Genomic DNA, 15000 nt, shown 5'->3' on the forward strand with positions numbered 1-15000 from the left:
TCTCTTCTTCTCTTCTTTCTTCTTTCTTCTTTCTTCTTCTTCTTCTTCCTCTCTTCTTCTTTCTTTCTTCTTTTTCTTCTTCTTCTTCTTCTTCTTCTTCTTCTTCTTCTTCTTCTTCTACTTCGAACTTGCTACCTGTTTTCATGCGTTCATTATTCCACTCCGTTTTACGAATTCCCAATTTAGAGGCTCAATGTTTGAATTTGTTATTGTTATTATTGTATATCTTTTTTTTTTTTTGTTATTGTTAATATTCTTAAGAGATGGGTGTCATAGACAAGTGTATTAGGTGTATGGTAGGTGAGTTTACTTTTTTTTTTTTTTTGGGTAGAGACTGGAGGGGGTTGTAAGGTGGTGTAGAACCGATGAAGGTGCGATGGGGACCTGGGACCGTGGGAAAATGCCTACTCAGGTAGGATTTTGATGAGGTCTGGAATTCTGTAAAGGTGGATGTATAAATATTGGATGGATGGATGGAAAGTGTGATGAAGGGATAAAATATGATGGATAGATTGATAGATTGATTGATTGATTGATTGATTGATGAATGAATGAATGAATGGACGGATGGATGGATTGATAGATGGATGGACGTATGGATGAATGGGTGGGTGGATGGTGAATGAGTATGGATGAAAGGTTGAGTAAATGGATTGGTTGGATAGATGGATAACTATTGCCGTATGGATATATTTGGAAAGATAGATGAGTAGTTTGATAAATGCGAAATTAAATCTTTGGACGAATGGGTAGTTGTAGGAATAAAGTGATGGATGGGTTTTTATGAATGAAAGTGTGCGTTTGTGTTTGTGAAAATATTTGTTTGCTTGTTTTGTCATGTTCTGTCTGATGAGAATGAGAAGTTTCAAGCGACGTTTAAGCGTGACACGTGTTGTTAAATCCCTGCTATGGGATTAAAGAAGCATTTGTGAAGCCCTTTGAACATGGTGAATCCGCAGAATTGCGCTGTGTAAATGTTCATATTCAATCATATTCTCAATCCATCCATCCACCTACAGTCCCGATTATCTTCGATGCACGGAGTTGCGACTACTTAATGACAAGACAAGAAGACCCATCCATCCATCCATCCATCTTTCTCCTCTCTCTGACAATTCCATGGAGATACATAATACTATGCTTGCACTGATTAGCTTTTGTCTAAGGTGTAATGCGTGACAGTTCCCTTAATCTTGTATCTATTATACACAGTCTTGGCCCTATCGTGAACCCATCCTCAATCTTGTATTATCAATGATCCCTCTGAACCATCCCAACTGAGAGACTCTTCCATCTTTGCCCGATTTTTTAAATACCTGTTTTCCAGCCAAAGAGATCATGAGAGAGCTAAACAAGCGCAAAAGTTTTAGGGTCGAACGTAAACTTGGCAAGAGTCCTTGTAACAAGCGTAAATAATATTCGTTTTTATTTGCGCCAGTACTTACCTCTGCTCATCTCAAATCCTATCCTTCGTGCCATTAATTTCATCATTTCGGCAACCGATCAGTCAATCTATCTATCTATCAATCTCTCTTCTCTTCAATCGTGCATCCTTCATTCCACTCATCCGTCTAGCCAGTGATAAACTCCGACCCCTTTGTTGTGTCCTTGGTTAAGGCACTTTACTTATTTAAAAGTAGTACTCGACTCAGGTATGAGATGAATATGGGCATTAACGGCTATTGTAAAAGTGTTGGAATAAAAATGGCACATAATATTCTAATTTACTATTACATAATAGAAATTATGTTCCATATGCCCTGCTAGGGGGTTAAAGAAACATTTGCGAATCTAAATGTTCACATTCATTTGTTTCCAATCCAGTCACCCACTGATAAATGACATAATACATCTATTTCTTGATTTAAAAACAGACAAATACAAAAAGATCAAAACAAAACCAACCACAACAACCCCCCCCCCCCCACCCCCAAAACAAAAAACAAAAAAAAAAAGCAAAATAAAAGCAACAACAACAAAAAAGCAAAAGACAAAATAAAAACAAAGCAAAAACAAACAAAAAATCTACAAAAACAAAACAAAAACACTGTTCTGTCTTCCCCTTTATCTTTCCATCCTATCCAAAACCGCCTTTTTTTTTTATATATCCCCATCTATCAAGTGACTCACTTAATTAATCCTATCATGCCTCTTCCCCCCTCCCCCACTCCCGCTATTTAAAATAACCTCCTACCCCCCCCCCCCCCCACAAGGTTACCCTATTTCCATTGACATCCCAACTAATACCACTCATACGTCCCCTATCCATTCTAAGTTTCTTTCTTTCATTTTTGGTAACATCGATTTTCTTTCTATTTCACGGTAATCCCAATAATTAATTTCCATTCATCCTTCACAATATGACATTACACGCTCAGTCTTATTCTCGACTTCAGCAGTAGTTCACCGCCAACCAAACAATGAAGGTAAAATTATATCAGTTCATAGTTTTCCTCCTGACCCCCCCCCCCCCCCCTTCCTACCAATAAAAAAGTAATTAGAGATCAATTATGAAAAAGTCGCCAAAAGATTCTTGTTAAATGCACGATTTGTAAACCATAACAACATTGCCGTGTTCTGAAAAGAAAAGATATATTTTAAAAATTTGGCCAGCAAATTCGTCCTTCAAATATCGATCGATTTAAATTACACATCATCATCATCATCATCATCATCATCATCATCATCATCATCATCATCATCATCATCATCATCATCATCATCATTGTCTTTTTCACCCTGAAATGACCTTCATCTTGGAAAAAAAACAACTTTCAAACCTAGATGAGGGTCATTTAAATCGATTGATATTTAAAGAACGAGTTTTCTGGCCAAATTTTAAAAAATATGGGTTTTTCCAGAGTCCGGCAGAACATGAGCATGTTGTCCTATCCTATATATAACAATATCTAGTCTAATGAATAACATAAAATCGGGCACTCTATAATATATTATATTATATTATATTAGAGTGCGGGAGTCATGTTCTAGTAACTTTGTCATAATTTGGCCACCGTGTCATTGTCGGAAATGAGGAGTAAGTAATTAAAAGAGTTTGCATAGCACATTCCCCAAGGACGATACTGGGCACGCGTAAACTGGAGGTACTGTAGTAAATATAATATTATTATCTACAACACGAGGGCCAGCTGGCGCTCGTGCTCACTCTGGTATGTGTATCAGTTTGACGACCTTTGTGTAGCTGTTATCTATTAATACAATAATATTAGACTACAGTTACTTTCTGTACCGTTGTGTTTGATAACACAGCTAGGTAGTGGCACGAATAATACATTGTTATTTAGTTATCTTATCATGATGATACGTATTGTCATTAGGACTAAGTGACGTTGATTCAGAGCTAATGTTGTTTTTTTTTTTTTTTAATTATTTTTTTTTTTTTACTTTGTTTTAGAATATGATAAAAATAACAATAATTGATGTCAAAAACACATTCTTGTATACGCACAATTACGGTTGGTTGAGGCTTCATAACGAACGTTAAGATAAGGTAATCAAAACCTCATTGGCGGGGGAAAATCATGGTTATCAAGACAAGACTTATGAGAAATACTCGCTTTTTTTTTCTCTCTCTCTCTTAAAAATCAGAACACATTTTATTGGTATAGGCGCAACTGTGCTAAGCATTACATTCATGAGTACACACAATTACGACTCATTTGGTCTCCATAATGCATATTAAGATAACCGGAATGAAAACAACATTAAATATCGATATTGACAGGTTGTATCTGGGTCAGTGTAGAAGGAGTGGTTACGGTTTCCCCTTCTCTCACCTCAATACAGTAGTGGAATAGAAATCTATGATCTCCAAATCGCCCATCTATACACGAAGTGAATTTTTACCTGTGTGCTGCAAGCCAATATTATTATCGGTTTTAATAATGTTTTTTTTTTTAATCGTCGGATAACTAACCCATACTCATCTTATTTATTTTGCAATACATTCCTTATAAATTACATCTAAATGAAAAAAAAAAAGATGACGACCATAATTATGTTGGTTTCAATTCTATTTTCATCTATTTTTAATTGTTTTTTTTTTTTTTGTTTTGTATTTTTGTTGAAAAGTGGGCACATTTTTTTTTTAGCAAATACCTTACTTAGGTTGTATGTTCGTGTTTTTGGATATTATAATATAACTGAAAACACATCACCTTTGCAAGCCTAGCTGTACTGAACACCTCACCTGCTCACACCTTTTAAGTTTAACACGTTTGAATAATTTTAAACTGGATTTTTTTTTCTAAAGTGGTGATTGCTTGCTGGCTGGGTAATTTTATCGAACGTTCTATATTATTGTAGCAACGTATTTTTGTGTGCTTGTTAGGCATGTTGATGTAATGTGAAGGTTTTAGCTGCTATGCCTAATGAACTGTGCTTTAAATCAATTATAATGCCAGTGTTGGATAGAATACATCGAGGCGTAAACAATGAAGTCGGAGATGCTATCTATGTAACCTGATTCCTGCATTGGTTGCAATCACACACACACACACACACAAACACACACACACACATACACACACGCTGTTAGAGATTATGATCTGATGCCCTTTTCCTTTAATATGCGAATTTAAAATAAATATAAAATGTAACGTAAATATGAAAATATATATGCAGCAAAGACTCAAAATACACCAGCATCCCGTTTTATTTTATTTCAGTGCAATAGATTTGAATTAGGGTATTGAATTATACACGTATGGGATGTAATATAAAGAGTGGGTTGAAAGATAAAGCAAAGTTACATACGGTCCAATCTATTACGGAACGGAAATTCCATGCAATCAACTTACTTGAAATAATACTGCTTATATTATTTTGTTATATAAGATACGAAGAATGCCCCAATATCGAATCACAAAACCTCTATGCAAACTGCGTAGTTCTCTAGGTTCCACTATCATCAAAATTTGTAGACTCCGGAATCAGCTGTTTTTGCTCCACGATTACACGGGGTTATTTTGACAGAGATCATCCAGATAGATGTAGTTTTATACCTCCATAACCTTTGCTCACACCGTCTATCTATCTATCTATCTATCCATCTATCAATTTATCGGTTGCCAAGCACAACTACCTGTCGTGCTTTGGTCTCACTCTATACTAGACTACTTCTGTCTCTCACTCTTTCCCTCTGATCCAACGTTAGCTCGTACGTAATAACTCACGACACACAGCACACCGTTGTTGTTGTTGTTATTACGAAACGAAAGAAGAGAAAGGTAAAAATTCTACACCTGTACTCCGCGTGGCACTTTAATTCCATCGTCCTATTTCTTTTACTACTTTACCAATCCCAGTGTTTACGTCTTACTATTTATCTTATCTCCTCTGGAACCATGCCCGGAATGACTTTACTTTACGAATCTATATATCTTCGACTTTTTCTCTCTTTATCTACCAAAGAAGACAAACACAGATACGGCATAATAGTAATACAACCCTTGTCCCGTGTATACAACGTACCGACTACGCTACAACAACTTGATCTGTCAACCAGTTTCAATGGAAGTTAAATGGATCTTAAAAACACGCTAAACAGGTTAAGCGTCCTAGTCCTAGTTTTCGCGCTTGTTTTGTTTTATTTTCCACTACTAATTAATAACTAATACTATTTCTTACTCTTATTGGTCCTTGTGTGGTAAATAATATCCAAAGTTCCAAAACAAACAGTTGGTTCTCGTTGAATGGTTACAATAAGTTGTCCTCAGCGCGATCTTTATTGAAATAAAACTCGCTCGTCGATGACACACCACTGATCACTGATCGGCAAGACTAATCACTAGCGAGAAACTAGGCACGCGCCCTTCGTTATATAGCAGACGGCACGCGCCGACAGCTGTTCCCGTCCTCTATCCAATGGTTTTGTTGTTGGTTGCCGGCTTGCCGCATGGCGGATTGGGCTGGGTTGGGTTGGGGTAGTGTGAGGGGTGGTTGGGGATGGGGGGTGGGGTTCGGAGGTACAAAGAGTAAAGGTAGAGGGGTCGGGCGAGGGCAAGTTGCAGGTAGGGGGGGGGGGGGGGGGGGGGGGGGGGGGGGGGGGGGGGGGGGGGGGGGGGGGGGGGGGGGCGCGGCAGGTAAGAAAATGAGAAAGGGTCGGGTGGAAAGAGATAGAAATTTTAGAATAAGGCTGATTGTTATGGGCGCGTGCCGCTTGTTGAAGGGAATAACAGTAATTATCTCCATTATGAAAGCGTAGTTAGGTTACTACTACTATTACTATTACAACTGCCCGCCTGCCCATCGTTGATATAAACATTTCTATATTATTATCTACAACTGGACAATAAACTTGGTTGTATACAGCGTGTATGGTGGTTGTAAAATATACTGATCACAGTGGACATTAGTAGTATCGCTGCTGGCTGCATACTCCCCGCGGTTTCTTTGATGTCAATATTATTGTTAATGCTTCATTAATGGTTCTGAAGAGGTTTGGTGATAGAGCATTTGAACTCTTACTTGGTCATCCCCCGCCTCCACGCGTGCCCATATGGATGTAAAGAAATGATCATCTTGGCTCGCTGTAATGTGTACATTTTGAAGTAGAGAGTCAGAGGAAGGAGTATAATAATAAAAACGGTCGGTTTGAATTTATTTTATTTTTTAAATTCAAAAACAAAAAAGAGAATATTCGAAAAAAAAAAGAAAAAAAAAAGAACACTACCCCCCCCCCCTTCCCAAAAAAAACAAAACAAAACCAAACTTAAGCTTTTATATAGCGCGATATCTACTAAACGTGCTCAAAGTGCTTTACAAGGGTCCCTGACCACAATACGTAACATGTAGAACGAGATATGACTCCCGTTAGGCGATTCTACAATTTTAATCCACAGAGACAACGTTGTTAACGGCTATGTACTCATTTTACACCTGATTACGGTGAGAGAAAGTGTGTAAAATAGGTTTTCCAAGGACTCAACTATGCGCCGAGCGAGGCTCGAACCCAGGACCTTCCGATCCGAAAGCGAGTGTCATACCACAAGACTACATAGTTGCACGAAAAAGAAGAACCCCCCCCCCCCCATAAAAACAAAACAAAAGAAATAAACAGATACAAAAATATGTAATTAAAACAGCAAAAGAAAAGAACGAAGAAAAGAAAAGAACGAACTTAAGAAAGAAAATATTTGACGTCTTAACAGAAATGCAGCTCAAGCTACTCAACCCTCTCCTTACAACCTACAGTAAAATCGTCACATTTGTTACCACACAATATACAGTTTTTTTTTCTTATTCAGATCTATTTTGTACATCACAAACTTTGAAGAATGATCTTTGTTAATCAATGAGATCATAAAGTTGTTTTGTAGAGAGATTGTTTGAGTTCAAACAATCATTTTGTTCTGCTGGGTAAGCCTGCAGTTTTGAGAAAATACTGAAAATGATCAGTGAGGAGAGAGTTAAAAAATAATCTCTTTGTCTTATCGATGTGTTTGGGTAAGGGATAGGAGAGGACCTCTAAGCCTACAGAATCGTTTAGACTATGGCTGGAGGGGACCAAACCATCTGTCTATGGGACCGGTCACCTGGCACTCTCTTACTGTATTTGAAGGAGGGCCTCTATAGTCGTTGATACTATCCGTTTTTGAGGGAGAATATTATACACAGTGAACAAACACACACACACATATATACACAGAGAGAAGAGAAGAGAGAGAGAGAGAGAGAGAGAGAGAGAGAGAGAGAGAGAGAGAGAGAGAGAGAAGAGAGAAGAAAGAAAGAGAAAATAGACAAATCGAAACCAAAATGAATAACAACAATTGTAAAAAAAATAAAACAAAACACAAACAACCACTTAAAACCCAACAAACGTAACAACAAACTTAAAAAAAAACACAACCACCCCCCCCCCCTTTAAAACAAACATGAAAAATAACAAAATATTATAAAATACCAAACAAACCACCCCCCCCCCTTTTAAAAAAACGGTATGATGATTAACAGTTTTATAAACCTCCTCCCCCCCCCCCCTCTTTAAAGTTATTACCATTAACCCCTCTCTTTCTCTTCTCTTTTTTCTCTCTTCTCTCTCTCTCTCTCTTCCTCTCTCTCTTCTTCTTTTTCTTTTCTCTTCTCTTTTCTTTCCTTCTTCTCTCTTCTATCTCTTTCTCTTCTCTCTTTCTTCTTTTTCTTTCTCATCACCCAATCTTCCCTATCTTTATCTATCTATCTATCTATCTATCTATCTATCTATCTATCATCTATCTATCTATCTATCTATCTATCTATCTATCTATCTATCTATCTATCTATCTATCTATCTATCTTTATCTATCTATCTATCTATCTATCTATCTATCATCTACTATCTATCTATCTATCTATCTATCTATCTATCTATCTATCTATCTATCATCTATCTATCTATCTATCTATCTATCTATCTATCTATCTATCTATCTATCTATCTATCTATCTATCTATCTATCTTCTAATCTATCTATCTATCTATCTACTATCTATCTATCTATCTATCTATCTATCTATCTATCTATCTATCTATCTATCTATCTATCTATCTATCTATCTATCTATCTATCTATCTATCTATCTATCTATCTATCTATCTATCTATCTATCTCTCTCTCTCTCACACTCTTTCTCTCTGTTCTCTCCACTTCGTCATCCTTTTTCCGGTTCCATCCTTTTGTCCTATATTATATTATATCGCACTACTCCAATCCCTCTCTATTCTCAACAGTTAGACTACTACGCTTCTCAACAATAAAAAAAAAAGAAAAATAAGGGGGTAAGGGGGGGGGGGGGGGGGGATAAATGCTAATTCCAAGGTTAGGTTCTCCCAAAATAGAATAACAATTTTTTTTTCCCCAACAAAGATTGATATCGTTGATTTTCTTCTCCAAAGGTTTTTTTTTTTTTTTTGTTTCATAGTTTTAACCTACACGTATATTATTTTTAAACAGGTAAACGTGACATGCAACTCACAAGAAGACAATTACCAAGTGGGTGTGAATGAGCGAGTTTTTTTTATTTTATAAAATTTGTTAAATAGAATAAAAAAGCAACCTACAAACTAAATAAACGAAAATAAAAGGAAATTTAAAAAAAAAGTCTTTAACAAATGATACGAATAAAATACAACTTAAATGTTAATTTAAAAAATACAAAAAGAAATAAAAACAAAATAAACAAGAAAAAGGAAACAACTGGCGACGCATGCCCGTAATATATAAATAATATAACGGTGATTAAATTACTTGGCTTCTCAACGCTCACCCACGTTTTCTCGTGCAAGTTACCTGCACCTATCACTCCACCTCCTCTCCCCTCCCTGCATCACTCGTCCTCCTCATAATTCAAATTACAAAAAAAAAAATTGCATCACCCTTATTCTCCCCCCCCCCCCTTCCCCCGCCAACACCTTCCGTTTTTCTTGACAAATAAAATTGAAATAGAACATGACCGCCCCCCACCCTCCCCCCTCCAAAAAAAAAAAAAAGCACGCTGACGTTGATTTACACCGATTTATTATTTCGCATTTCTTTCTTTCTTTCTTTCTTTCTTTTCTTTTTTCTTCCTTTCCTTCAAATCCAAATGTCAATCACTACAAAGCCCAGATATTGTTCATAATATTTTTTTTAAATACCCCCCACCCCTCCCCCACCCAAAAAAAATAAAAAAATTAAAGAGAATTTTTTTTAAATTTAAAAAGAAAGAAAAGAAATAAGAAAGAATAAAAATACCCCCACACACACACATACACACACATAAACAAAACGAATAAACAAGACAAAAATCCAACCCCCCAAAAAAAAAAGAAAAAAGAAAAGAAAGACCACAAAAAAAAAAAAAATAACAGAAACAAAACAAAAACAAAATGATAATAACAAACAAAACAAAACAACTCATTGTTGATATGGAACAAGATCTGCCTCATATGCTTCAAACACTCTACAAAGGGTCCCAAACCAAAATCATCGCTTAACATTTTGCATGTAGAACGAGACCTGATAATAAAAAAAAATAATTGACAAATAAAATGACATAAAATTAAAGATATATATATATATATATATATATATATATATATATATATATATATATAATATATATATATATAATATATATAAAGATATAATAATAGATAGATAGATAGATAGATAGATAGATAGATAGATAGAGAGAGAGAGAGAGAGAGAGAGAGAGAGAGAGAGAGAGAGAGAGAGAGAGAGAGAGAGAGAGAGAGTTTTCTTAACAGGCGTAGAACTGGAATATTGGCAAATTATTTATTTCAATAATTAGTTAAACAGGTAAATACGTTCATTCGAATGCCTAATTTCTCCATGACTAATATCAGACCCTTAAGTGAGCCAATCCCTTTGAGTCCAGACAGCAGACACTCAACATTTTGAATTTTGGAAGAAAAATAATGTTGAAGAAACGCATTAAATTGCTTAACAACATGGAAAGGTGTGGAAAAAAAAACAGTGCCAGACAACGCAGAAAGAAAATTACACCAAAAAAAAATAAAAAAAAAAAAAATAAAAAAATCAGCCTACCTCGACTGGAAATCGATCCCCAGACCCCCTGATTGCTGGTCAGACAATTCCAAAAGTAGCACCTCGATCGTTCTTCAATCCTCTTTTACAGATGTTTGAATTGTTTCTACAATTTCACGGCCTATGCGTTAAAACTATTTTAAAGCAAAAACAAAATAAACAAAACTTTACAACATACATTGACTCACCACTGTCTTGACGTTTTCCCATCTCTCCTCATGTTGTCTTCATATTGTATTTATGGGTCAGGCAAATAGGCAAATATGTGAAAAATAGCCCTTAACAAAGACTTTTCGGTTTATGAGAGAGAGAGAGAGAGAGAGAGAGAGAGAGAGAGAGAGAGAGAGAGAGAGAGAGAGAGAGCACTTATTTTAGTTTGCGTTGGAGGTGAGTACCAGCGCAAATTAACTCACAGAGTTAAGAACATTATTAAGGAAATCGTCTATTATTACGGACACAAAGTTATCCACTTCTTCTCTTTAACTTGAACGGAACTCATAAAACAAAAGAAATCTTTGGCTATTCTTGAAGACGGTATGCTCCAATCTTAGAAATGACCCAAATTCGACATCCTCGAATTAACACGTAAATGCCCCAATTTCCGTCATCCTCTAGGGATCTTTTTGACTTCCGGCGTAAAGGTGAGACCTCTTCATATAACGATTTGTTTTGTCTAGTCCAAAAACTGGGGCAAGCATCATTTCCCTCTAAAATGCGGTGGCGTAATGACGAAGCAAGTGTCATTTTAACACCCTTTTTGTTTCTCCGTCCAATCCATCTTTCAGCCGGTTACGATATTGATTTTGGTTTTGTCTTTGTTTTTTTTTTATTTTGTGTGTTTTTTTTTAATTGTTATTTTTTTTTGGGGGGGGGGGGGGTAATTACTTTAATTTTTATTTTATTTTTTTTTTTTTGTTGCTTGATTTTTAAAATTTTTTTAAAGCCCAAATCATTATTGTCTTAAAAGTGTTAGTAGTTTATTTCACCAACTAAATGAATTTATTCCGAACCAGACTTGTATGACTGTCTTAAAAATTATGTATTATAAAAATTAATTGAATGTTCGTACGTAATTAAAATAGAATCTATGCTAATGTTTAAAACAATGACTTTTTATAACTGACAGTCAGTAATTTTACATTAGAATCTGTGCTGTTTAAAATGCCTTTACTTGAAGCGAAACACGCATACACACACACAAACACATACACACACACACACACACGCACATACACGAGTTTTTGAATCATATTCGTAGATATTAACAAATACTCAATTTCCTTTTTCCTCCCGTAGAAGATCAGAGGTGAAGAAATCGAACTCAAACTAAAATGAAATTTCTCCCATTAGTTATTGACATTTACTTTTTGGTTGAGAATGTTTTACTAAGTTGGATTACTTAGTTTTCAAGTTCTGGATAAATCTATGAATAAATGTTGAGATGATACGAATTAAAGCTTAACAGTCGAAATATTAATTCAAGTGACAAATTTGGGAACTAACTTCGGTGTAAGATAAAAGTTATGAAGAGGCGCTCATGAAACAATGCCAAACAAAGCAGGAAGAAAATTGTATTCAAGAAAATCATCCAAATTAAAAAAAAAAGTCAGCTTGACTCTAGGATGAAGAAAGCTGATTTTTAATTCTTCCTTTTTGTTTGTGGTGGGGGGGGGGGGGGGTATTTTTTCCTGAATTTGTCATCTTTTACTTGGGCACTGCTTCGTTCACAGCTTTTCGTATTCAGATTAATACCATAAATCAGGTCTGTTTTCTTATTTTAAAGAGACGATTCATTATGGGTTGCATCATCATTGGATGTAACGTCATCTTGTCTTTTTGATTTTAAAAATTCTGATTTTGATTTTAGATTCGACTTTTAATTTCAAATTTATAAAAATAAAAAACATAACAGAAAAAAAACAATAGAAAACAAAACAACAACAATAACAACAACAGAAAACAAAAACAAAACAAGACAAACACATTAAAAAAAGAAGAAAAAAAGAAAAAGAAGAAGAAAAGTAATGTATTCAGGGAGCAACAGTGAGAAAGGAAGTTAAACGACGAAAATAATATGGCCGACACGACAGAGGCTATGGGAAAAAATCCCCCACAAAACTTCACCAAATTCATAGATAAAACAAACATCCGGAGTGCCTCATTTACTCAGTGGTCGACCAGGATGAGCTGTTATTCAACAGGGTCTTTTTTCTTTTATTTTTTTTTTTACCTGGTGTCGCAACAAAAGAACATGAAGACTTCCGAACTATGTCAAAGAATCAGAAACAATTGAAGGCATTACCGGAAAACAATCATCAAGAGAACAAAACTTTCACAATGAGGCGCGGACGTGAGAAAACTTCGTAGATGTTCGGAACGGAAGTGGATCTCTTGTGATGTCATCGTGGTGTCAAATGGCTCTTGGCCATCACAACGACGTGAAAAGTATTTAGGTCCGTCATTTAGTGTCACACCAGCGGCAGGCAGTCTTTTAAAGCTATCATTTAGTTTTAAAGGTCATTTCATGATTATCACCAAAAGGCCAAAGGGCTAAGATGCCACGGTTATAAAAACCATGTAATTCCGCAGTGGTTTTCCGATCCAAGCCGAAAAATGACCTGGCGTTTAAGATGTCGCCTTTATTTAAAGTTAAATTGATCATTCTCTAAAACGTTTGTTGTCTCCCCCCTCTCCTTCTCTCTCTCTCTCTCTCTCTCTCTCTCTCTCTCTCTCTCTCTCTCTCTCTCTCTCTCTCTCTCTTTCTCTCACTCTCTCTCCCTTCCTTCATACCTCTCTCTTTCTTATTTACGTATTTTCATGTCAAAAACAAATCCCCTCTCTTTCCCCTATCATCTGGATTTGTCGAGAAAGTGTTGACATTCTTCACCAAAAACAACGGAAGAATCAAATATATAAGAGAAAGTTTCTTTCTTTTTAGAATAGGTTATTATGATTTATTTATATATATATATATATATATATATATATATATATATATATATATATATATATATATATATATATATATTAATTTACTTGTGAATTGTCTTTAATGATGGTCTCTGGGTTAGATTTTTAAACGTGTCTCCTTTTCTTTGTCCTACGTCCCATGTCTCTCGTGCTTTGACGCAAGTTTTGCAGCCCCCGATGGACAACTCTTTGATTTTCTTTCCAATCATCTTCAGTAACACACTTTTGTTCACGGAGCACCATTAAACTCTCAGAAACAATCGTGAAAATATTTTGATAACTTGAACTTGAACTTGAAAACAACAACAACAACAACAACAACAACAACAACAACAACAACATCATTATAAACAACAGCACAACAATATCAACAACGGCAACAATAACAACAATAACAATAACAGCAACAACACCACAAACAACAACAACAACATATTGGCTGAAGATTGATTGGTTATATCCTCTTAAAAAAAATATTTCGAGACCTTACAATTATGTCATGCGTTGAGGTAAAATACTCACAACACCCACCAGCCGGATACAACGTACCAACACACAAAACTATGTGTAAGCTTGAATTGTCTGATTCATATAATTTAATAAGAACTAATCATCAAAAGTCTTCTAAAATGATAACGAGCTGAGTGACGTCAAGTTCGTTCCCTTTATACACAGTAATCATATATTCTAATGGTTTATGATGTTAACATGGCAAATTGTTTATTCTAATTGTGGAATCTTCTCAAACGTTATAGAACAAACGATTAATTTCTTGATTAAAAAAAATACACTTATTAAAATTATAAATAAAAAGAACAACAGATTAAAAAACAAAACAAACAACAACAGAAAAACAAACGTGCATGAAAGAAAAACATAAAAAAATAATGATAAAATAAAATTTTTAAAATGAAAGGGAACAAAAAAGAGCAAAAGCGTTTAGTACCTAGAACCAGTGAAATTGAAAAACAAACCAAAAACTCAAACAAAAAACAAAAACAAATAAACCAAAAACAGAAAAAAAAAACATTTAGGAAAAATAAGACCATAAAAAATATATGTAATATTTAAAAAATAATAGAATGAAAGTAATTAACTCTCATCATCTTAATAGTTATCGCCTATATTATAAAATCGCCCGGGAAGACAATAACCTCCTTCTGTATGCAAAGAAACACAAACTTAAGTTGTTGATTTATTCCAGCTGTAACTAACCAAATGAGAGGTGCAGGTGAATGATATCTTGCAAAATCCAATTATCAAAGATAAATGTAATTAAAACAAAAAATTCTATCGCGCAATATCCACGAAACGTGCTCAAAGCGCTTTTCAGGGGATCCCAAGCCAAGGCAACGCTGAACATTGTAGGGCGTTACATAACGCCTGTCAGTTGATATTAATTTTTTACCCCGAAAGAAACAACGATGCTCACGGTCAGATACTCATTATTACACCTGAGTCCGGTGAGAGAATGTGAGAG

The 15000-nt window shown here is 35.3% G+C and overlaps 2 protein-coding genes across 3 annotated transcripts in view; one reads left to right on the forward strand and one right to left on the reverse strand.

Annotated features, from left to right (window-relative positions):
• Nucleotides 1-5814, reverse strand: part of LOC144968486 (uncharacterized) — a 28521-nt gene extending 22707 nt beyond the window's left edge. Inside the window, exon 1 of one of the 2 annotated variants that reach the window (XM_078906910.1) lies at nucleotides 5650-5814. The gene's annotated coding sequence lies outside the window, so the exon portion shown is untranslated. Of the gene's footprint in view, nucleotides 1-4820; nucleotides 5164-5649 lie in introns of those variants that run through there. The other variant, XM_078906911.1, reaches the window with a different exon arrangement.
• Nucleotides 1-15000, forward strand: part of LOC144968485 (activating signal cointegrator 1 complex subunit 3-like) — a 232020-nt gene that overhangs the window by 121881 nt on the left and 95139 nt on the right. The window lies entirely within an intron of this gene.

Source organism: Berghia stephanieae, chromosome 3 (assembly GCF_034508935.2).
Source record: "Berghia stephanieae isolate SIO BIC M18660-M18661 chromosome 3, UCSD_Bste_1.3, whole genome shotgun sequence".
Classification (NCBI taxonomy): Eukaryota; Metazoa; Mollusca; class Gastropoda; order Nudibranchia; family Aeolidiidae; genus Berghia; species Berghia stephanieae.